This window comes from Dendropsophus ebraccatus, chromosome 4 (genome assembly GCF_027789765.1).
Source record: "Dendropsophus ebraccatus isolate aDenEbr1 chromosome 4, aDenEbr1.pat, whole genome shotgun sequence".
NCBI classification, from domain to species: domain Eukaryota; kingdom Metazoa; phylum Chordata; class Amphibia; order Anura; family Hylidae; genus Dendropsophus; species Dendropsophus ebraccatus.
Genome location: NC_091457.1, coordinates 36022720 through 36047868, shown reverse-complemented (window position 1 = coordinate 36047868; position 25149 = coordinate 36022720). Strand labels below are relative to the sequence as shown.

The 25149-nt window shown below is 41.7% G+C and overlaps 1 protein-coding gene across 4 annotated transcripts in view; it reads right to left on the bottom strand.

Moving 5' to 3' along the window:
- The window catches only part of CHRM1 (cholinergic receptor muscarinic 1), a 147205-nt gene that overhangs the window by 110027 nt on the left and 12029 nt on the right, over positions 1-25149 (bottom strand). For 2 of the 4 annotated variants that reach the window (XM_069968302.1, XM_069968301.1), the window contains exon 2: positions 23001-23060. The exons of the other annotated variants lie outside the window; for them this stretch is intronic. The gene's annotated coding sequence lies outside the window, so the exon portion shown is untranslated. The remainder of the gene's footprint in view (positions 1-23000; positions 23061-25149) is intronic. 4 annotated transcript variants of the gene reach the window in all.

The window sequence follows — 25149 nt, the reverse complement described above, 5'->3', positions numbered from 1 at the left end:
CCTGGGAATGGAGCGATTTTAAGGAACATATATTTGTTAACAATGGTTTGAATTTTTTACAGGCCATCAGATAAAAGAAAAGTTATACATGTTATATATCGTTTTAATCGTAACGACTTGACGAACATATATAACAAGTCAGTTTTACCCCAGGGCGAATGGCGTAAAAACAAATACCCCCCAAATAAACAAAATGCGCCTGTCATTGCAAAGTACAATTAGTGGCGCAAAAAATAAGGGCTCATGTGGGTTTCTAGGTGAAAAAATGCAAGTGCTATGGCCTTTTAAGCACAAGGAGGAAAAAACGAAAACGCAAAAATCTAAATTGGCTCTGTGCTTAAGGGGTTAAAGGGAGATCAATGTACACAGCTTGTCCTCGTACACAGACACAGGGACGTAAATAAATTCAGCTGTGTCCTTAACCCAAGTCCCTCTTGGGGACAGAGGTTGTTCTACGTGTGTATTACAGTGGAAAGCCAATTCAGGTGCTTTGCCTGTGAAGCTTTATAAAAGGATTTCCCTTTCAGGATATCTATTTTTTTCATTGTTACAGCATAACACAAACAATTCATTTTGGAATTTAAAAAACAGTAATTTCTTAGATGTTCTGAGTCGGAAGACTCCTATGACACAAGTGCTGCTCGCCACATGTTCTATTTTACAGAAATGACATCATCATCATTCCTCTCCAAACATCCCTGATAACATTACCCCTTACCACATAAAATGAGGCAGCAAAAAACATAAACACCATCCTGAACTACGCGCAAGAATGAAATGAATCACCCCTTCTACAAGACAAGTGGAACAGTCTCTGGGAGACCTGCAATGTAAACGGTAGTAAATAAACTGCAGGTTATGTGCGCCCTCCGGTCAGGAATTTATATCATGTTGACTTTATCAATACTTTAGTGCCTTATTTTAGCTGCTGATTTCTCTCTGTAGTTGTATGCAGATCAGAAAAATAGGCTACAGTTTATGCATATTTAAATCCGGTGAAAACGAGTCATTACTAATGTAATAATTCATCATGCCATCCAAGTGCTGTGTTTACTATGAAGAGTTGTTGCCTGGCAACGTGCGCTACTGTTAGTGGGTGACTACCCAGGAAATCAATCAATCAATCTGCTGGGACCGCTGTAATAAACTCCTGCCTATAGCAACACTGGTGGTGTGTGTTGGTGATGTACCTTCAAAAACCGGCACCTGAAATTTCTCTTGGAATGATGTTAATGTTGCTGAATTAATCCTAAAGGGGTACTCCAGAGAGTAAAGTTTTGGGGGGAGATTTATCAAAGGGTGTAAAATTTGGACTAGTGCAAACTGCCCACAGCAACCAATTACAGCTCAGTTTTCAGCTCTGGTGAAAGGAAGGAGGAGCTGTGATTGGTTGCTGTGGCCAGTTTGCACCACTCTAAATGTTACACCCTTTGATAAATCTCCCCCTTTATGTTGATAATTACATTACTTTATTAAAGTTATATTTTTTTGTCATATAAGTTCATTAAAAAAAATATATACTTTTTGTTTATATATCATATTTCATTGAGTGGCAGCTGTAAGGGGTGACCTGGCCCATCTGCTGCCACCAACATTCGTGCTGGGAACTGCAGGGCTGTCTAAGCAATAGTGACAGGCATTCTTCTGTCACTGCCTCACTGTCCCTACTTCCTCTCCTTCCTGTCACTGCCTTACTATTCCTACTTCCCTCCCTCCTGTCACTTTCTCACTGTCCCTACTGCTTACTTCTGGCTCTGCCTCTCTGTCCCTACTGCTCACACCTGTCACTTGCCTCACTGTCCCTACTCCCCCTTCTCCTGTTACAGAGCTCACTGTATCTACCTCCTCCTCCTCCTGCCACATGCCTTAGGGTTCTATTCCACAGTAACGATAATCGGCCCTATTTGGCCCGATTCGGCCGATTATCGTTCGGTGAAATAGAGAGAACGATCAGCCGATGATCGTGTCATCGGCTGATCGTTCATTTAGGGCCAGACCTAAAATCATCGTTCCCCAACTGCGCATCGCTACGGTTGAATAGCGATGCGCGGCGGGCGACCGACGATTTGACAAGCAGCAGCAGCATACATTACCTGTCCAGGCTTCTTCTCCGCGCTATCTTCCTCCCCAGGTCCCGCACGCTCTATCTTCATAATGGCCGGTCAGCTGACAGAGCGCCCAGCCAATCACAGGCCGGGACCGCCGCGGCCTGTGATTGGCTGAGTGTGGCCTGTCAGCTGACCGGCCATTCTGAAGATAGAGCGCGCGGGACCCGGGGAGGAAGACAGCGCGGAGAAGAAGCCTGGACAGGTAATGTATGATGCTGCAAGGGCTGCAAGGACATCGGTAACGATGTCCCTGCAGCCCTCGCTCAACGATCATCTGGCCGTGGAATAGGCCCAGTAAACGAGCGGCAATCTAGCAGATCGCAGCTTGTTTACATCGTTGATCGGGCCCTGCTCGGCCCGTGGAATAGGACCCTTACCGTCCCTATTGCTGCTTCTCCCATCACATGTCTCACTATTCCAGATAATGGCCTGGTATAGTGGTATTTGGTAGCTGTGTGGCTATTATATAGAGGTGTACAGTACAATACATAGGTGTACAGTATACTATACAGTATTATAATTTGGGAGGGGTATAGTATATTATATTTAATTAAGTGGGGCATAGTATGTTATATCTCAGTAAAAGGGGCACACAGTGCATTAAAGAGGCACAGTGTATTGGGGGGATGTGAGTGTATTATACCTTATTGGGGGGCCCAGTGCATTATACTTCATTAAGGGAGGCACAGTGCATTATACCTAATTAAGGGGCAGTGCAGTATACATCATTAAGGGGGTAGCACAGTGCATTATATGACTAACCTCTATAAAATTATTATACTCAACCTTCTTCCATGTCTCTTAAAATTATTAAGGTTGCAAACAAAGTGTTGTGTATCTCTACAGTACTGTCCTGCCAAATCTGACATTGGGTGCAAAAAGATGCAGGTGCTCGCTGGACTGCTATCCTACTGTTCTAACAACCCACTCTAATGAATATTGCACCACCTCTCTGCAACAGTCACCACTCAATATTCATTAGGGGGTGTTGTAAGGTTAGCGGACAGGTGACTGTTTAGGTGCTTCGAAGGGTAAAGTACTGCCCAATGCACCGAATGGGCTAATTAGCCTATTAATAAATCAATGCTTATATACAAATGACACATTAGAATGCCATAGTAAAGGTAGCATATTCTTCTTTGTTGTGTCCCCTATTAGGATCCCCATTAAATAACGCTCATTACCCACTGTAGGTGATGATAAACTGTTGAATGTCTATTGTGAGGACTTCATTACTGCCAGAGTACATGAATATTGTATACTGTTAATATGTTCTACATATTAGAGGTTGTGAATGTAATATAGAGAGAGAGGCAGCATTAGATGTTACCATTATGTATTCAGAATACATAGGTGGCGTGCATGCTTAAAACCAGCAGGAAACATGCATTTCCAAGTAATTTCCCTTCTTGTTCCCTCTGCTATTCCTGCACTCATCCCCATGGGATGCTACATAGGAAAGCATGACCTTGTGTGCGCACACAGATAGCACGAGTTTAGGGGGGCTATTATGTTAGTTTTCCGGATCCCCTCCTAGAGTGAGGTCATCTAGTGGAAACGTAACATCTTTGGTGCAATCTACAAGGTAGAGTTCCAAGTCTCAAGGAAAATAAATACAGAGAACAAGAGACCAAGTATAATTCTGAATATTATGATTTATTAATACTACATATTCCGTACTGATGTAGTGACGATATATGTGTATAAGTCCTCAATAGAGCTCATGAAAATCTAATTTCCTTATCTCATGCTCTCAGATACACTAGGGTCAAAGTCAATGGAAGTCAAATAACCAAGCAATATGTTTCTTGAATGTGTAAGGAAACTAAAGTATTTGGAGGTGAGTCATGCAAACTGTGTTGAGTGTTTCAATATCTGGAATGAGGTTGGGGGTGGGGGGTGTCAGGTAAAAGGGGTATGGCTTGCAAGTAGCATGCAACATATTTACAAAATATTTTATCCATAGGGAAAGTGTCTGGTGACCCACATATGCTGAATCAAAGAGCTTGTTTGATTTGAGCCCCTGAACAATAATAAGATCATAATGTATCCCTCCACTAGGACTCCCAGCAACTAGCACTTAGCAACTTAGCTGGCAATGTTCAATTTCCCTTTAGCATCTTCATAGGAGAAATGAAGCGTTGCACAGATTGAATGCAGAACAGGTCTAGTCCTCCAGTGTGAGAGACACGCTTTGTAACTGCTTTTCACTCTGACCAATAGATACTCAATAGAATTACCCATAATTCCTTAACATAGTAGGTTAATGGGTTTTCTAAATTGGAGAACTCCTTTAATGGAGTTGTCCCATTTAGGACTAGGGTTGAGTAAAAAAAAAATAACACATACTTACCTCTCTGGCTCCCACACTGCCACCAATACTATACTGATCTGGTCCCCATTGTGTGGTCAATACTGAGTTCAGAGATGTGACGTAGCAGCACTTTGTTAACTTCACTCAGGATAGCTGTGGACAGTGGTGGATCACTTGCATGCAATAAGTCAACGTCCACGGCTCTTCCATTTTGATGGTGGTGGATCGTATGGAACTGCCTTCTTATCCCAGCCAGACTCAATAGCCTCCATGTAGCTGGGTGGTGGTGACAAGGGCGTCGTTTCCCATGACTCCATTTCCTCTTCATGCCCTGCCAAAAGCACTCATGGACGGCCGGACTGTGGGTAAGTAACTCACTCAGGAGCACCTGCACCATGCTGCACACTGCTTGCCATACTTTTCTCTACTGTACTTTCAAAGTCCTAGAGGGCAGGAAACAAAGGGGCAGTGACGCAGCTCCCTAGGGGCAGAAACACACGGATCGAGAGGCTTTTTTTTTGGTGTTCACAACGCTTTTCTACTCCCTCTATAGTCCCGCTACTATCGGTTAGCTGTTTTAGTGCAGTTGGTTTGAGTTTCAGTTCAGACAAATCCAAACTTTACACCAAAGTTCAGTGAACTTGTCGAAACGAACTTTTGAAATGTTCGCTCATCTCTGGCCAACATTTTGATCCACTTTGTAACCATATCTCCTACTGATGAAACTGAACATTTTTACCGGTGTCTACAGTTATTTCAATGATATATAGACAATAATTTTGTCATCTGGTTTCACATAGTGATACTAACCACAGCTTCAGGCAGAGGTTATAAGCACCTTCAGGCTATGTGCACCCACTGTTTGTTAGGTACATTTTGAAATTGATAAACTGTCTGTTTCAGGCTGAAAAAAATTGGAAAATCTAAAAAGTCTGAAAATGTCAGATTTTTGTTCTTAATTTTGCTTTAGGGCGGTAATAATAAAAGATAGTTAATTTGAATAGCATAATCCTAAAATAAAGAGCTGGTACAAGATTTTTGGCACATTTACATTCAAAATAGGACTCAAAGTATATATCAAAAATAAGGCTGTATTTTGGCACCTTTGGCTGAAAAAAAGCCTCAACACCAAATTACTGTGTGTGTGCACAGAGCGCACATGGACTTAATAGAATCCTATGCGGCTATGGGAAATCTCCAACCTTTTTCCCATTTTGGCGTATTTTACAGCCCCCAAAATGTCTAAAAAACTGTCTGTTTGCTTAGCGTCAAACTCAAACCATTTAACAATATACAAGCTTTTAAAATAAAAAGCAAGTGTCCACAAGGTGTAGTTGATCCCCTCAAGTTCCCACAAGGTGTGGTTGATCACCTCAAATGCCGACAGAATGGAGCAAATTGCTCTAAGTGGCCAGAATTTCCAATCCCTACAGCACACAGCCCAGAGGTTGTTAATCAAAGCTGCTATTGGGCACCTAAAAACACCTACATATCCCAGTTACATTAGTTACTATATAAAACCTTCTGTCATATTCCAGGAGAATTCATGTGCCTTATTCGATCTAAACACAGGTTCTCTGATTACAACCTACCATGACCTGGAAACACTACATTGTGTCAGAGAAATGTAGATGAGTCAGGAAGGGGTTGAGTCAAGGACACTGGCGTTCTAAGGGCTTCTCTCTGTCCTTCTTGGCTTGATTGACAGGTCTCTCCCTTTACATAAATTGTGGAAAATGTGTCAGTCTCAGTAACAGCTCAGCGGGTGATGAATAGTCGGTGGAGAGCTGAACCCTTTGGGGGTTATTTATCAAGACTGGCGTACGAGTATGCCAGTCTTAAATAAAGCCCTGCCCCCAGTCTCCTAGACTGATTTACTAAGAGGTGTATGCCTTCTAATAAATCCATCTGGCCCTGCGCCTGGTGCAGGCATTGCGCAACAAATCTACACCTGCTCGGCTTTGTGCCATGCTCCTCCCTGGCTTGCCGCTCCTGCCCGCCCACCAGTCAGGTGGGAGAATAAGCCCTTTTTTATGGAGTATGCCTGAGTTGCATTTTCCACCCTGAATCAGCCTTAAACTTTGATATGCTACAGTGTGCTCTTTGTAATGGGGGAGCCTGTGCTTGTTTCATTGTAGCATTGGGCAGCATGACATACCTGATAAGTTCCCTTTGGTTTATGCATGGGCCTATGCCCTGGATAAAATGTTGGTTGCCTTAAATCTTTTGATGGGTGTAAATGCAGGGAAAAAGAGGAAAAACTTCTCTTCCTGACCTAGAGGTTAATCACTGCACTGCCTCACAGCTCTGTAGGTGATGCACTGCTTTCCTTCTAGAATCCAACATCAGACAGTGGGTGGTCAGTGTCTCGGCTGGCCGCCAAATCCACTTACTACGCTATGGATATGGGATAACATTTATGGGTATGTCATGGTATATGTTGGCATCAGGGCTGGATTAAAGGGAAAGCACCCTCCACCATTTAGGGGCCCCCACCAGCCCTAACCCTAGCAGAACGGTGCTGCTTATCCAGGATATCAGGCCATGTAAAAGGGCCCTAACACAGTGGGCAACAGCGCACAGAAAGTGCTATGTTCTCACATTGCGTTATTAACACAAACACAATGTGGGAATACACTCTGATATTTAGCCCCTCCCCCCTCCTGTCTCTAGGGCTTTGCATCTTCCTCTGCACTGCAGCCTCTAGTGACCATCACGTGCGCAAAAGAGGAGGATGCTGAGCCAAACAGCCAGGAGCGAGGAGGGGTCTGTGCTAAGTTGCCTACAGTAAGCAGCCATCTGTATAGATCGCGGTATAGTTTATTTATTTATTTATTTGGGGAGGGGAATTGTCTCGCGGGGCCTCCACCAACCTTAGTCCGCCCCTGGTTGGCATATTTTATTTGTGGTATCTCAATGTATACCTGTCATAGAAGAAAAATTGAGAGTGCACTCACCATAAAAACTTTATTGAGTCCTTTAAAAATCGCAATCCATAGCAGACAGCGGCATGGCGCGCCAGCACCCTCCACTGATCGTTACAGCTGTTTCGTGCTAATCACAGAACTTCGTCTGTCGTCAGAGGAAGTGCTGTGATTAGCACAAAACAGCTGTAACGATCAGTGGAGGGTGCTGGCGTGCCATGCCGTTGTCTGCTATGGATTGCGATTTTTAAAGGACTCAATAAAGAAAGTTTTTATGGTGAGTGCACTCTCAATTTTTCTTCTATGACAAGTATTGGATGGACTATGTTTATTCGAGTAGTTTGCACCACCTGAACTGTGGCCACAATCCGTTCCCCTTACTACCTGCCCAACCTGATAAGAATCCCGTCCCTAGTATCCCATAGTGCCGACTACTCTATCTACACTTTGAATGTATAGCTCTAACATAAGCGAATGTAACGCAAAACCACCCTTAGAAAAAAACAAATATATACAGTAAATTCACAGGACACATAACTATCAAACACATATACAGCACATACACATACAATATAAACATGTCATACACACACACACACACACACACACACACACACACATATATATATATATATATATATATATATATATATATATATATATGTGTATATATAATATATATATATATACTGCACGTTCACAAACTAACTGTCTACCTCTAACTAGCTACTGAGGAAATGACCTAAATGGGGAAAACACCTATTGGGACAACCTTGTACACCTTCCCCCAACCCAGAAAAGTGGGCATTATTACCGTTAAAGTAAGCCCAAAATGTTTCTCTGGCAGCTTCTGCAGAGATAAGTTGTGGTTGAAGAAATCATTATGACTGTCTGGGCCAGATGGAATGGAAAAGGGAAAGTGAACTTCTCAGACCAGAGACATCACCTGTGAGTCAAGGTTTGTATTTGCACTGTTATCACTTATATGGTCAAGTAGAGGACATGCAAACTCTTTGTACTTGGTTACATTTGACCCCATACAAATATTTTAAGAATTGTAAAAAAAATAATTATATATATATATATATATATATATATATATATATATATATATAAAAGACATAAAAAGACATGCATCATATTCCTCAAATATATCAAGACCCTATGCACCTTAATGGCACTACTGAGATGTCACGGTTTCCCTGCATTTACAACATTTAGTAATTTTTTTAAATTATTAGGATCACCAGAAAACTCTCATCTGCATTTTCAAGGCACTGCCCTGTAATATTAGAGCAACTCTTGCCCTGCAGAGCTTGCTATCTAATAAAAGTCTTGCCCTGGAGAGCTATACATTACAATGTATCTACAACAGTTAAAGCTTTGTCTCTGTGGATAAATATAAACATGTGCGACGCTGTTGTTATGAATAATAACACTAATTATACTCCTATTATTAATATCAAGAAGCAAGCGTTTATTGTCTATTGTTGGAAGTGGAAACGTCACTACGCACATTCTTGGCTTCCACACTAGGTAGTATATGTGAAGATGTAGACAGACGGATACAATACAATCTAATATACGAATCATAAATATTTTTATTTCAATATCACCATAGAGAGTACAAAACCTTCCACAATGAAGAACAATAAATAGATAGAAAAGAATATTAAGAGATAAACTGTCTGCCAAAAAAATTAATCTTCTAGAACGGAGATTAAATCACTTTCAAGAATAAAGTGAATGTACTGTATCAACTAGAGGTTTTTTTTGCTGATAAGAACCAGATGCTAAAACATATATTTTTTTCTTTAATCTGTTTAAGTTTTCTGATTATAGCTTTTTTAGATTTAATTTGTAGTACATTATCATGTAGGCAGCCATCTCGGCAGAGCTGCTTGTAAAAGCAGTATTTAAATATACTGTGTTTCCCTGAAAATAAAACACCATCCTAAAATAAGACACCCCACCTACTCTAACCTCTAACCTAAAGTAAGGCATCCCCCCAAAAGTAAGGTAACACCTACTTTAAACTAGGGCACTCCCCGAAAGTAAGGCACCCCCTGAAAGTAAGGCCAACTATTGCCACCACCGCCACCACCCAGGACTCTCATCTAATCCTCTTGTGGACCCCCGAAACCGGTACCACAGTCAGCCTGGTCCATGGCCCCCACGTCCTCCGCACATCCCGCCACACGCTGCCACAACACGCCTGACCCGCCGTTGACCCCCCGCCACCACTGCACACTTGACCCACCGCACCCAGAGAAACAGAATAGAGGGAAGACCATTGATTTACAGAGAGTATTCTAGGCATGCTCTGTGACCCGTGCAAAGAGGGACTGGACTGAAACTGTGATTAGCACTGATTGTTATTGACCTGATCTCATTGTATCTACATACCCGTGCTAGCCTTCACTGTAATCCTGCCTGTGATGATAAGTGAGGATACGGCTATTAGCTACAGAAATGTCAGGTTATTATTATAGATTATAAGATGGAAAACTAAAAAACCCTCAAAAACTTGACTTAAAGAAGCATTCCAGTATTTTTATAACTCCCCCTGCTGCAGGCTGGCACATATACTTACCATTGATGATCTGTTTCTCGCGGCACAGCCTCTTTCTGGTCCTACAGCGCCATCCAAATCCCACTGGCATCTATGTGACTTCTTCGCTGCCTGGCCAGCAGCTAAAGAGGCTGGAAGTCAGGGACTCCAATAAGAGCGCTCTCATAGAGATGCAATGGAGACCCTGACTTCCAACCTTAAAAAGTGCTGTAGAAAGAAGAGGGTCAGAAGAATTGTGATGTCACTACCAGCGGGATCCGAACAGCGCCATATGGGTAATGGGGATGGGAAAGACAGCCTATCTGTAGGCAGCTTTTTAAGAATTGTTGCCCCTCTTCAGTGCAGAGCAGGGTGTTGGCTGGCTATTGACGTGGGTCCAGGGGAATTCTCCTTAAGGACAGACATGTGAGACATAAAGACGTGAAGACTTACACGCTATTCCTGCTCGACTAAGAATTCTGGGAAGAAAGGATATGCAAAATAGCTCTCACACCTCTTAGGCAAAGAGAAGTCCCTTTAATTCAGTGTCTCATTCTATCTAGGAGTCTTAGAACAAGTCTTATACCAAGCCAAACAATCCCAAGTAAAAAAAAAAACAAAAAACTTCCCATCTGCAGACAGCTGTTTTGAGGTTGTTGCCCCTCTTCAGTGCAGAGTGGTGTGAGAGCTATTTTGCATATCCTTTCTTCCCAGAATTCCCAGTAGTGTAGGAATGGCCTTTAAGTCTCAACCCCTCTTTATGACAGACTGTCCTTAAGGATAATTAATATCCCTAGACCTATGATGTCTGTGAGACATATATATATATATATATATATATATATATATATATATATATATATATTTTTTTTTTTTTATTTTTTTTTTTTTTATTTTTTTTTTTTTATTTTTTTTTCTTCTTTTGTGATAAATGTGAAATGTATTTATATACCCCAGCAATGCTGTCACATGAAGTGGAGCTGAGAGTTGGGCCCTCTGGTGGGCCAATATTACTCCAGTCCACCACTCCTGATGACATTACTTTAAGTTGGCCATACACATTATACAGAAGCAAGGTGATGGTTGCACAACCATTAAACAAGCGATTCTTGGCTGAATGTTTGTATCCCCAACACAGTCATATACATTTTAGTCCATATTGGCAGCTACAGTTGTTTAAATGGCCCTAGATGATCAAAGGATGAATGATCTTCAATTGTGAAAAATTCTTTCACAGAAAGACAGTTTGTTTAATGTCTGACTGCACTATACACAGTCACAGACTAGCGACTATCCAGGCCCCCAGGACTGCCAGGATAGTTCTCCTATTGCAATGATGTACAGTGCAATGCATTAGTATCAAGGTGTACTGTAGATATGATAATACGTTCAATAAAAACGACAGCTAACCCATATAAAACAGGCCGCAAAAAGCTCCATATACAAAAACAAAATAGGGGTCAGTCCTTATGGGGTTAAAATCAAATTACTAGCAAATTTGTGCCTTCTGACAAGGTGCAGAGACACATCAGGAGGTAATGGCCACTGATCATTTGCTTCAGTCGGCACAGAGGCAGAGCTGTCACCCAGAAGCTATTATATTGTCTCCACCATAACATGCTAGCCTGTCTCTGCTCATACTATTTGCTGCTTCAAATGGAGGGAGATAAGCAGCTGCCAGGCATCTACGACATTGCTTATCTCCTCAAAGAAGAAAGGCTCAGGCTTGGTTAAAATCCAATTTAGCCGACCTTTGTTTTCTTAGACAGAAGTTTTTGCCGAAACCTCCAAAAACAAATGAGGTTATCTGCATATCCGGTTGTGAAAGAATCCACTGACATGACTTACGATGACTACATTCTTATAGTTGTTGTTGGCTTACTGATCCCTCTCATCCTCCCCATACACATGAAGGGTTGGCATGGCCAAATGTTCCTGTGTTTTCCATGAAGTGGGTTAAGATGCAACCACACAGCTCTAGAGGTGGCTTATATTTTCGAGAACAAAGAGGTCGGGCAGTGAAGTTCTTTATCTTCAGGTTTTGGGAGATTCCCATACACTTTATATTGACGGCTGAATCGGCTACAAATCAAACAGTAAAGACTAACGAGCACACAGGAGCTGACACACATGGCGCTTTCCTGTGCCTATCGGCAGCCTTGGCCAGTGTTGTACCCTGCACAGCGCCCGTCAGACACAGAAGGGTGCTATCACTGGCTGCGGCCTCCATGCCAGAGGTTCCCCACCGCTGTCCCAGTGTGACATCGCTGTCCCAGTAGGGGAATCACCCAATCCTTCATTATATTTCATTGCATCAGAGTGGAATGATCTCTATTTCATGTGCTAAATCTTACAAATGACATAAATAATAAGCTGCCACATAGACAAAAACTGTATTCATGATCCACTTGCTAATCTGTTAAAATAACATAATGAAACCCTTCCTAAGTCTTCTCACCAATACAATAACAATGATCCCCAAGTTGTGGGATGGAAGTATTGAACAGCTGGAGAGCCACAGATTGGTGAAAACTGCTTGACTAACATATGTAATGCCGATACTATGGACTATAATGAGTAATTCTAATGTCAGCTGCATGTTCTCCTATTTTTGTAAATTGTGCAGTAGCCTCCCACATGCACAGACCCTGCATTGCATCCTAAGACTGGCGCAATTGCTCATCACCAGATTCCGGCTGAGGCTACATATGTGCCTCTCACTGTTGCAGGGAATTATGTAGAAGTAGACGTGACTAGCAAGCTATAAGTAAATTGTATGAAAGTTACATTTGCCGTTATTCTATTGGGGAAAAAAGCTGTGAAATGTTTTTAAAGGGAACCTGTCACCAAGGCAAAGCTATCTAATTTATGGTCATCATATTATAGAGCAGGAAGAGCTGAGCAGATGGATATATACTGTATCTTTGAGGGGAAAATATTCAGTATAACTTGAAATCTGTTGATTGAAATCCCTGATCATTCTATGTTAAAGGGGTTACCCAGCGAAAATCTTTTGCTTTCAAACCAACTGGTTTTAGAAAATTTCAGAAAAAGATTTCAATCAATAAAATTACAAGTTCTACTGAATATTTTCCTATAAAGACATATATCAATTTGCTCAGCTCGTGCTCTGTAAAGCTAGGTTCACACTGCGTTTTTTTCATCCTTTTTTTTTTTTTAAACGGATGAAAAACGGATGAAAGAAACGGATCCGTTTTTTTTAACGGACACAAAAATAGTGTCAGCTACGTTTTTGTGTCCGTCAAAAAAAAAAATCCGTTTTGATCCGTTTTTTTACAATGGAAGTCAATGGACAAATGCATCAGTTTTTTTCATCCGTTTTTTTGCAAAAAACGGATGGAAAAAACGAATTGCAAAAACGCAGTGTGAACCCAGCCTTACATGATGCCGACTTTCATGGTAACAAGTTCCCTTCAAAGTATGGAAATACCTTGCCTGTGCCAAAACTGCACAGTAGTCACATACAGTCATGTAGTCATCTTGGTCCAGACCAAAGTCTTTGGGCCTAATGTTGCTTATAGTTCCTGTAAGAGGTTTTAATGTTGTGGCTGACTATATATATATATTTATGTGTGTGTATATATACATGTTGTTGCAGGTGTCTGTTGCCTCCCCCGCGTTCTCTGGAGTAGTTTCCTTACTATGTTACTATGTAATTACACATGATCTCAGTCTCTGTATGTCTGTTTGCGGGGGAGGCTGATTACCATTTATAAGGACCAGTCTCAGAAAGGACATTGTACACTGTCACCCTTCCCAAAATTCCCCCTGTTGTGTTTATTTATGCCAGGATACTGAAGGAGTTAAGAGCTCTGTTCACACTTCAAATGTTTCTAATTTTCCCCTGTAACCAATGCAGCCAAGCAGAATTACATTTTCATAAAACATTATGTATAGGAGGGGAGGTCTGGTCCATCTGTATATCGCCGCACTCTAAACGTATCCCTCAGGAAGTCATTGGCGACAATCTCTGAAGTATTGTGACCTCATTAAGGGCTGATCCCATAAGTGCTTCCAGCATGTAATTTAATGTGTCGTGTTTCTGTTTGGGATTGAGGATTATTTTTTACATAAAACAGAAAAGAGGAAAATCCTATAGTATAAATAGGATATAGAGATTAATCTCTATTCCACAAACAGAGAAAGGCACTTCTGTGAAATATCACTAGCTCTCTGTGACTGGGCTCAGGCTCTACAGCTTTGTCCTTATAATGGACTAGTATTTTATATGTTATACACAACGAAATAAACATAAAACTTTGTACTATTTTGGTGTCAAACTTAACCAAACGTAAAGTAAAATAATAATACACATTCAGCACAAATTACTGAGCGTTTTTAACATTTTCTAACTATTTTAATATATATATATATATATATATATATATATATATATATATACAGTGGTACCTTGGTTTAAGAGTAACTTGGTTTAAGAGCGATTTGCAAGAAGAGCTCACAGTTTTTCAAAATTGTGACTTGGTTTAAGAGCATTGCTTTGGTTTAAGAGCTCCTGGTATTGGGTGGTAGCGTGAGTGGGGGGAGGGGCATGGCCTGCATAGCGGGGTCTGCAGCACAGTACTCTGACCCAGGAAGTCTCTCTCACCTTCCAATTTATAGCAGATCCACTTCAGGCTGGGGCTTGTATCAGGGGACAGGACTGTGGGGGTAATCTCTTTATAGCTCTAACCCCTCTCTCCCCGGACAGAGAGTGCTGCTATACTGTGTCCACATCTGCCCTGCTCATTCTTTCATGCTCCCTGCAGTCTCTATCAGTCCTTGTGTTTCCCATCCTCTCCATTCCTGCTATAATGTGCTTGCACTCACACTCAGCTATACACACTGCTGCTATAATGTGCTTGCACTCACACTCAGCTATACACACTGCTGCTATAATGTGCTTGCACTCACACTCAGCTATACACACTGCTGCTATAATGATTCTAAAATGATTTTGAGGTGTGGAACCAATTGTCTACATTTCAATGATTTCTTATGGGAAAATTTGCTTTGGTATAAGAGTGGATTTGGATTACAAGCACGGTCCCGGAACGAATTATGCTCGTAATCCAAGGCACCACTGTATATATATATATATATACAGTGGTGCCTTGGATTACGAGCATAATTCGTTCCGGGACCGTGCTTGTTATCCAAATCCACTCTTAAATCAAAGCAAATTTTCCCCTAAGAAATCACAGAAATGCCGACAATTGGTTCCACACCCCAAAAATAATGATGTATTATTCTGAATAACATGTAAAACAGATGAAACAAACATTCAGAAACAGCAGAATATGTGATATTATAAGTTACTGTACAGTAATGGAGAGGATGGGAAACAAAAGGGCGGACAGAGACTGCAGGGAGCATGAAGGAATGAGCAGGACAGATGTGGGCACATACATGCAGTGCTCTCTGTCCGGGGAGAGAGGGATTACAGCTATGGAGAGATTACCTCCACAGTCCTGTCCTCTGATGCAAGCCCCAGCCTGACATGGATCTGCTATGATTTGGAAGGTGAGGGAGACTTCCTGGGTCAGAGTACAGTGCTGTAGACCCCGCTATGCAGACCATGCCGCTCCCCCACTTGTGCTCCCACCCAGTACAGGGAGCTCTTAAACCAAAGCAATACTCTTAAACCAAGTCACAATTTTGAAAAACAGTGAGCTCTTAAACCCAAACGCTCTTAAACCAAGGTACCACTGTGTATATATATATATATATATATATATATATATATATATATATATACTGTATATATGGATCCAATGAAATTAATGGGAATTGTAGGAATCGTCAGCCGCCAGCCGCGCATCACTACTACACGTAGTGATGTGCAGTTGGCACACAATAATTTTGGATCAGGGCTAAAGAAACGATCAGCTGATGATTGTTTATTGGCTGATCGTTGTCTCTATTACACGGAGCAATTCGACCAATTATCGCTCCGTGTGATAGGGCTCTTGGTTCCTATTCAGAATGGAGCAGCAGTCGTGTGTGTGCACCATTGCTCATGGTCTATAAGAGCTGCCAGAGATAGCTGAACATAGAAGCTCTTATAGACAATAAATGTAATGGCAGCGTGCATGCACCACTACTACAACAGAAGCCTGTTCTCAATATCAGGGATATTGTGTTAATGGCTAGAATATGGATTGGATGTAGGTTATGGTCGCTAAATGTTATTAATGGTCATCTTCCTCCTCAGATACATGTTGCATACTCAACCTCATATGTGCAAACAGCTCATCTTCTATTATGTCTTTGCTGTCACACAATAAACAGGGAATGTTTTCTTGTATACAGTGATAACACACTGCATTGTCTCATGTGGTTGCTTTATAGTGTCGGGGGGATGTGTTTTCCGTCACAGAATCCTTATGGCTACTTTCCACATAGAGCGCTGCATTCAGCTCCAGGCTGACTTATGGCAGATCAGCTCTCAGTACACAGTTTACAGTTTAGAATACAGTTCTTTACAGGAAAATCGCCTCACAGAGCTCCATGCTCAGCCTTTCACACATAAAACAGTTCACGGTTTCTACCCCACTAGAGCTGCCTTTACCCAGTGGTATTATTGCTCTCAGGGAGGGGACCTCTCCCTATCTAGTTCCTTATAAGCTCCAGGGATAAGGCTTATTATAGAGATTTGACAGTAGAAAAGCTGGATTTTAGGCATGAGCTGAGGTGCTATACAGAGCTATTGGGGCCTGCTCCAGCTCAGTCTTCATAGGCCTCTCCAAAGCCACCAGCAACCTCCGCAGCACTAACTGCTTTCAGTAAGTCTTCCCTTCAGCTAGCAACACTTATTGGATACTTTAACTAATGCTTGTGCTCCTGTTCCTTAAATGGTACCAAAACATAGCATTTATGGCCTATCCTAACCAGACCTTACCACAAGGGCTGCTAGGCCAACCAGTTCACATTGCACAAAAGGACACTAAAACCAATGCTCCTGTCACCACTACAATCACTGCCATGACCTGCGGTGTGCAACCCCTGTGGGTTCAAGCTCCTTAATGCAAAGATGGACCCCCAAACAGTAGCCTAGATTGGTCATTAGTTGCATCTTCTTGTCCCTAGCTACCCTGAGAAGAGGACTTCTGGAAAGATTTATTACAGGGGGTTTCAAACATATATGCCTTGCTTAGGCTAGCAAACAATCTAGTATGCTGTGTATACTTATAATTGTTCTGTATGTGTGACCTTTTTAAAGTTTGTACTCTAACTTAAAGTGTACCTTGTCATGATGCCCGCTGCAGCAAGTTCCTCTGTTAGGCCATGTTCTCACTCTGTAAGACACCGGCTGTTCTGTGACCCGGCCAGATAATCTTTACCGCTGCTGAATTCAGATGCGGGTGCATCCGTGCACGCCCGCATCCGAACTCCATACTGCACACAATGGAGCGTGCGGCCGGAGCCGCATGCTCCATTGTGTGAACTGACAAGGTTTTCTGCGGTCTCTATTCAATGAATATTTACCGCAGAAAACTGCCATGTCGCGACTTGTGGCGCCGCTAGGGATTCTATGCTTTCACATACAACGTGTGTGCTGTAAATCACGGCCGTTGCAACAACGGCTGTGATTTCTACAACACATACGTTGTGTGAACATAGCCTTAACCTGGAAGTTCGGGTTCCTTGGATTACTTGGGATAATGCATCTTACAGTCTCATTGCATGCTGTTATCCAAGGGAACCTGAACTTCCAGATTAACAGAGGAACTTTCTGCTGATCCCGCAGCGGGCGCCATGACAGGTACACTTTAACTTTACCACACAAAGTTTAATACTCTACAATTTACTGGCCACATGAAAAGATGCATGGTGGTAAGAGCCAAATGTCACTTCAGATTCTACCATCCTAATAATACATGACTACCGTATTTGACAATTTTAACATGTATTTCTCTTGAAGACATTCTTGGCCTTGAATCATTTTCAGCTTATTTGGACTATGATCCTAATTTGTGCACTGTCACTTCCATGTGAAAAACGTTTTCCCAAAGCATGTTTGTAGTACTGCAGTAGTGTGACTAGTACACTACAACTGGTAATGCCATAATAATGGTATAATGGTGGTTTTAATGTACTTTATTCTGTTCTTATGTATTATGCACAAACAAAATGGCAATGGTTCTGCAACATGGGGTGTTCAATAAAGCTGGGGTTGTAGCTTTAATTGTATAAAGGTACAGTTTGTATAAGGTACAGTTTGTCCAGTGTGTGCACCAGTGCTCATCATACCTAAGGGTGCAGGTTATGGAGTGTTGGATCCCCCTTGACCCATTTAGAACCTTACTCGTGGTCATTTAAATGAGTGGGAGCTATGGAGATCTCTGATCAATCATATTTACCTTATCATTTAAATGGAAGTGCATTGCACATGTATGGCCACTAGAGATGAGCATGAATCAAGCATGCTCAAGTCCGATCACTCGGCATTTGAATACCGGTGGCTGGACATAGCCATAGGCTGTATCCATGTTTTTATTGACTCCCTAGAGCTGCATCCAACTTCATCAGCCACCAGTAATCAAATGCCGAAAAACTGGACTCGAGCATTCTCAAGTTGTGCTCATTTTTAATGGCCACCTCTTCATTGACAACTGGGAAAAGCTGACTACTTTTCAGGATATGCGCTACTCCACAGGTTAGTCCCACCTCCGTTTCAGAAACCCTTTAAGGCCAAAGTTCCACAGCTATTTTTTTTTATCTTGTATCAAAGTTTGGTTTGCACCATAGAGTTCTTGTGGACTTTTACTTGTGGACTATGGGGGAGATTTATCAAACAAGGTGTAAAGGGAAATTGGCTCAGTTGCCCCTAGCAACCAATCAGATTCCATCTTTCATTTTCCAAAGTGTCTGTGAGGAATTAAAAGTGGAATCTGATTGGTTGCTAGGGGCAACTGAGCCAGTTTCACTTTACACCATGTTTGATAAATCTCCCCCATGAGTGTGTGTTGGCACCACATACAATCTGGTATCTTTGCACTATTTATGGCAAATCACTGAATCTGAAATAGGAGAAACTGGTGAAATATGCCATATGCTGATTATAAAACGGCAAGAAACAGTGTTATTCCTCATGTATGCATATAAAAGCTTACCCTTACACCTAAAAGAGCAGGCTGAGTGGAATATTATTTTGAGAATTAAAATCAGACTCGGAAAAACTTCCTGACATCAATTATAGGATCACCAAGTAGCTTCTTAGCTGTACAATCTACTCTGTCAATGCACCAACAGTTTCCTGACATCTTTCATCTGAATGTACTCTGGTCTCTTGCTGAATTTGTTGTTCTTAAATCTAATGTCATCCTAACATAACATTTTTTTTAACATACTTTATTAAATTTTATTATTTAAATAACAAAATAATAACTTGGACATATGTATAGGAAGACATGAGTAAAGTACAGTTCCGCTTTGAATGCTGCACAGCAGATGATAGATAGAATATGATTCAAACAAATACCTCTAGTTCAGGTGCATAACAAGATTTGTTCTAATTTTGATATCTTTACTTACATGAATCTATATCAAAATACAGTATAGTGCCCACGGCCATGCCTCGGATCCAGACCCACCACCCAAACATCTCATGGGAGACCATAAGTCTACTTGTTTGAAGTACCCTCAGTGCTCCCAAAGAGACAGTCACGATACCCTTATACTCCACTTTGTGTATTGAAAGTTCTTCAGTATGGTGAGCTACAATAACGGTTTTCCATTTATAAATAAAAAGGATCTGTGTCCAGTATGTAGGGATATGCGAACTTTGTGTTTGGCATTTCGGGCAATCTGTTTTTATGTCCGGAAAGGTGGGTGAGGGTCTAATGTTAAAACCATAAAGAGCTCCATGAGCCAGTTTGAAATACTTCCCTTTGGACCTTTCATTGAGAATGCATAAAGAATTGTCAACCAATGTGCTAGGGGACATGTTCATGGACATCTTGATCCTGTGCCCAACGTGATAATGTACCAATTATATCATTTACAGTATTTTGGACACTTTTGTCCCATCTCGCAACCTGTTGACACATAAATGATGGGCCTGATAAATGTAAAACATATGGGAATCTGGAAGAGAATATTTTGTTTGAATCTCACCCAGAGACAACCACTTTTCCACTTCGGAGTTCCCAGCTGTCCGGAGTCCCCTCTCCCCCCAGTCATCTAAATAAGGGTCCCTTTAGCGGCGAGTCTGGATGACCTGTCAGAGACATCCATTTAGAGAGGGCAAAGAGAGATTAAGGATTTTACATATCTCTTTCCATATTGCTAAACATAACACTTCTAATGTCTGGTTGACTGTTCTGTTATAACCATAACATCTGATAGCATGGCGCTGTTACATAACTGTCTCTAATAGTATATCTGTAGTCTCTCTTTATCACTTTTTGAAATTTTTGTTCTCTAATCTTGAAGACGTGTCAGGAGAAAACAAATTAAATTTCTCTCACGCTCACAAAAAATATTACTGTTCCAGATAAAGACTCTTGGCTCTTGATGTGTAGCTGTTTTTCCAGGATCGGGCATCGCGCTCACCTCTTCTGAGTTTTAACATTTATTGCCACAGGATTAGAGGAAAAGTGGCAAAAAGCACCCTGGTAGACAAGACTGAACCAATGAACTACTGGACTGGATACTGTTTACCAGAGATACAATGACCACAACTAGGCCTACTATAGGCTATAGTGATTTGCGCTATATATTGGTGACATTGACTAGATTTTTTTAAAATATAACCAGCGGGAAGTTCTATCTATTTATCGGAGATACTGGGAAACAGAGAAAATAAACCAGGTACATATCTGCACTTATTACCGATACTGCGCTCATGCTAGGTTGTTACGTGAAACTGATAGCAACCTTTGGTTTTGATTTACTTTTTTTTGGACATCATATGCGCTGAGTGGCACATTTATATATTGTGATTAGAGATGAGGGAACCTCGAGCATGCTCGAGTCCATCCGAACCCGAACTTTCGGCATTTGATTAGCGGTGGCTGCTGAACTTGGATAAAGCCCTAAGGATATGTGGAAAACATGGATATAGTCATTGGCTGTATCCATGTTTTCCAGACAACCTTAGAGCTTTATCCAACTTCAGCAGCCCCAGCTAATCAAATACCGATCGTTCGGGTTCGGACCAACTCGAACCTGAACCCGGTTCGCTCATCTCTAATTATGATCTTAAGGAGAGCTGCCTCTGATACAATTAATTGAATTTATGAGGTGCTCCCTTATGACCACTGACGGATGATATAGGTTGGGTGTGATAGAAAAGCACTGCCTAACCCCTTTGTTTCAGAAGAGATAGGCGGCAGCAAATTCTCTGGCTGCAGCTTATCCCTCCTCTCCTCATAGAGAATATAAGAATGATCAGCTGTTCCGAACATTTCTGTGGATGGGGAGGATGGGGGGGGGTAGGAGCTATAACTGACTGCTGGACGATCATTCAGTTGTCAGGTATTGATGGTGTTAGACAGCAGTTAGCCAATAAGTATTCCAGAAGAAGTTATAGTATAGGCTAGATTTTTAGAATATGCCAATAATATCTGAGAGGGAGTCTAACTCTCAGCATCCCTTCTGATCATCCTCATCCATACACTGAGCTCCAGTATCAGGAACAGCCATGACTGCTGGAAGGCAATGGCTTCTACAGATGCTGCTATATCACTTTTCTAATAAACAACTGAGATGCACGTAAGTATACCAGAAAAGAACCAACCATAAGCATATTAATATAGGAAGAAGCCGTCGAGTGTCATGCATTCTGAGTTATTTGCCACCTCCACTAGAACAATGGCAATTTTACTGCAATCAGCTGTTTCGGATGGAAAACTAGTACAAGCCTCAGCTCCATGTCAGGCTGAGACTGAGCTTCCAGCAAAAGCTATCCTGACAGAAAGCACCAAATGACAACCACTGCTTTCTGTCACAGCAGCTTCCAGACACTTATGTGTTCCACCGATGCCCCCTGGGGTATGCTCTGACCTATTAACAGCCGCATGCCCAATAGACAGGTAAAGTCATTTATAAAGTTGCATAAATTAATAGGAGGAATTAGGTATGGTCTATATATACAGTTCACGTCGACGTCAGTAACTGTACACATCCCAGCAGAAGGAACAGGACATATAGCTTCAACAGAATTCTAATGGAAATGTGCGTCATTCCAGAGACGACTGGAAATGAGGGAACTTTCCTCTCAGCAATCTGCTTTTGGAGGGAAAAATTATCTTTTAAATGCATTGCATATTACTGACTGTCTGGTTAGAAAAGAAAATGAATATGTCCGTGTTATTTGACGTATTAAGTAGACCCTAAGGGAACTTTCCAAGAAAAATATATATTCCCAGCCTAAAAATCTATCTGTCTTTAATGTGCAATGTTCATATGGTAACTGCATTTATATAATCCAGTTTTATTAGTTTCTAAAGCTAAAGTAACAATGTACCATACTACGCTTGTATTTACATTTACAGAACAATATTTATTGTATCACCACTTCTTAGAAAATAGGGGTTCTCTTATAAAGGGGTACTCCTCCTTATAATTTTTTAATCAACTGGTGTCAGAAAGTTATACAGATTTATAAATTACTTCTATTTGAAAATCTTCACTCTTCCAGTACTTATCAGCTGCTGTATGACACAGTGCTCTCTGCTGCCACCTCTGTCCATGTCAGGAACTGTCCAGAGCAGGAGAGGTTTTCTATGGGGATTGGCTACTGCTCTGGACAGTTCCTGACATGGACAGAAGTGGCAGCAGAGAGTACTGTGTCAGACTGAAAAGAATACACAACTTCCTGCAGGACATACAGCAGCTGAGTGCCAAGTGCTGAGACACCCTCTGACTGTTATGGTCCTTTTACATGAAGCGATTATCGTTCGAATTTTCACCATAAAAATTTGAGTGATAATCGGCTCATGTAAACACAGCAAACGATCAAGCGACGAGCGAGAAATCGTTCATCTTGATGAACATTAATCTAGCTGGTAACCCAATGGCTCTGCGGTAATAGAATCAGAACGACCCAGTATAGGCATCCCAGTATTCTAAGAACTTACCTTCTTCTTCAGCAGCCTATGCATTATAGCGTCATGTCAGCAGGTTAGATTCTTCTTTACCTTTAAATACATACAAATGAAGCCTATCAGATCTGACAGTGTAATACATCATATAATTCTTTGCCATAATGGGCACAAGCCAGGATGACTTGTGGGTTGAAAAATCCTTTCACTTTGTACCCACAGTCTTTATTAGGAGTGGACTGCCAAACTCTCCTTCAGTTTGCAATTTTTTTTAAATGTTTTTCCTCTAAGCTTAAAGCTGCAGTTCAAAAAATTTTAATTCCTGCACACTGCCTAGTATACTCACCAGCAGTGATCGGTGTCCCCTGGTGCGGCTTTGTTCCGGTCCCGCGGCCCTGTTCAAATCCAGCGCGCATTCACGTCACCTGCTCCTGTGACCCCTCTTCTGTCTCCTGTAATTGAAGGCCGGAAGTCTCTCTCTCCCATAGAGAATGCATTGAAAAGCGTGACATCCAGCCTTCAATCACAGGAAGAATCTAACCTGCTGATATGACTCTATAGGGCATAGGCTGCTGAAGAAGGTAAGTTCTTAGAATACTGTGATGTGTATACTGGCTCATTCTGATTCTATTCCCACTGAGCCCTTGGGTTACCAGCTAGATTAATGCTCATCACGCGTTCACGTCATCCGCTCCTGTGACCCCTCTTCTGTCTCCTGTGATTGAAGGCCGGAAGTCACGCTTTCCATTGCATTCTCTATGGGAGAGCATGACTTCCGGCCTTCAAAAGATAAGCACAGGAGCAAGTGATGTAAACGTGCGCTGGAATTGAACGGTGTCGCGTGCCGCGCCACTGCTGGTGAGTATATGTGCCAATGCTGCGTGCGCGGGGGTGTCAGCAAATAAAGTTTTTTTTTTGTGAACTACTACTTTAAGTTTCATAGAGGAGGTGCTAAACTGTATACCTCCTTCTACCCCTTCTTCTTCCTCTCCTGCATCACTGATGTACAAGGTGTGGCTCCCAGCACTAAACCCTTTCCATTAATCATGCAGGGCAGGGTGGGGGAGGAAGCATACATGCTGCAGCTTAGCACCACCTCTATAATACTTGAGCTTAGAAGGAACACATGATTTTATGACTTTACAAACAGCTATCAGCTAAGAGACAAGTCATTTGTTTGATTTGAAACACAAAATGGATTACAACGTAGTTTAAATTATAATATAGAATAAATGTATTTTATTTACATAAAACCAGACAACCCCTTTAATAATAAAGATCATCCATTGCTATTAATGACTCTTTCTTTTAGGGCCCAATGGCAAAAATAATAGTGATTCATACAATATAAATGAGGACTAACTGTAATCTACATAGACGGGTCTGTAAGCTGCAGTTCAAAATTTGATGCCCAGACAAGGAAAGACAACATACACTTCATATTGTGAAGATTCCCAGGTCAATTCTTTCCTTCTACGAGAAGTTTGTAATTCTTGACGTAGGTGACATTTACACACATGAGGCCACAGACACAGTGGGAGGAGAGCCAAAGCTGCCTACCACAGACTGGGGAACACTATTGAACACCAGGCAATCTGACCCTAAAGCTGGGGCTATGGTTTATTCTAACCACGCTTTTTTCTAAGCCTGGCCAAACACATAGGACAGAGTCTGGCTGAGTCCCTTCCAAATCCCCAAGAAACATACATGCTTGAATTTGTCTATTTCAATACACCTGACACACATTAGCCTATAATCTGATGCACCAAAACCAGCATTCAGACATATACCTAATGTGTATGTCCAGTATAAAGAATTACAAGGGAATGCAATACTGATATGCTGGGTATCTAAGGGCCCTATTATACGAAGCGATCATCAGCCCGATTTGGACGATTATCACTCCATGTAATAGAGACAACAATCAGCTAATGAAACGATCATCAGCTGATCATTTCTTTGGGCCCAGGTCTAAAATCATCAGCCGCCAACTGCGCAACACCCCAGGTGATAGTGATGCACGGCTGACGAATGCCCAAACAGTTAATACTTTACCTGTCCACGCTCCGGGTGTTCTCCTGTGCCACGTGCTGTGGCTTTAAAGTGGCCTCTCTGAGCTGACAGGCCAATCAGCCAATCACTGGCCGTGACCGCCGTGGCCAGTGATTGACTGGGCAGCCTGACC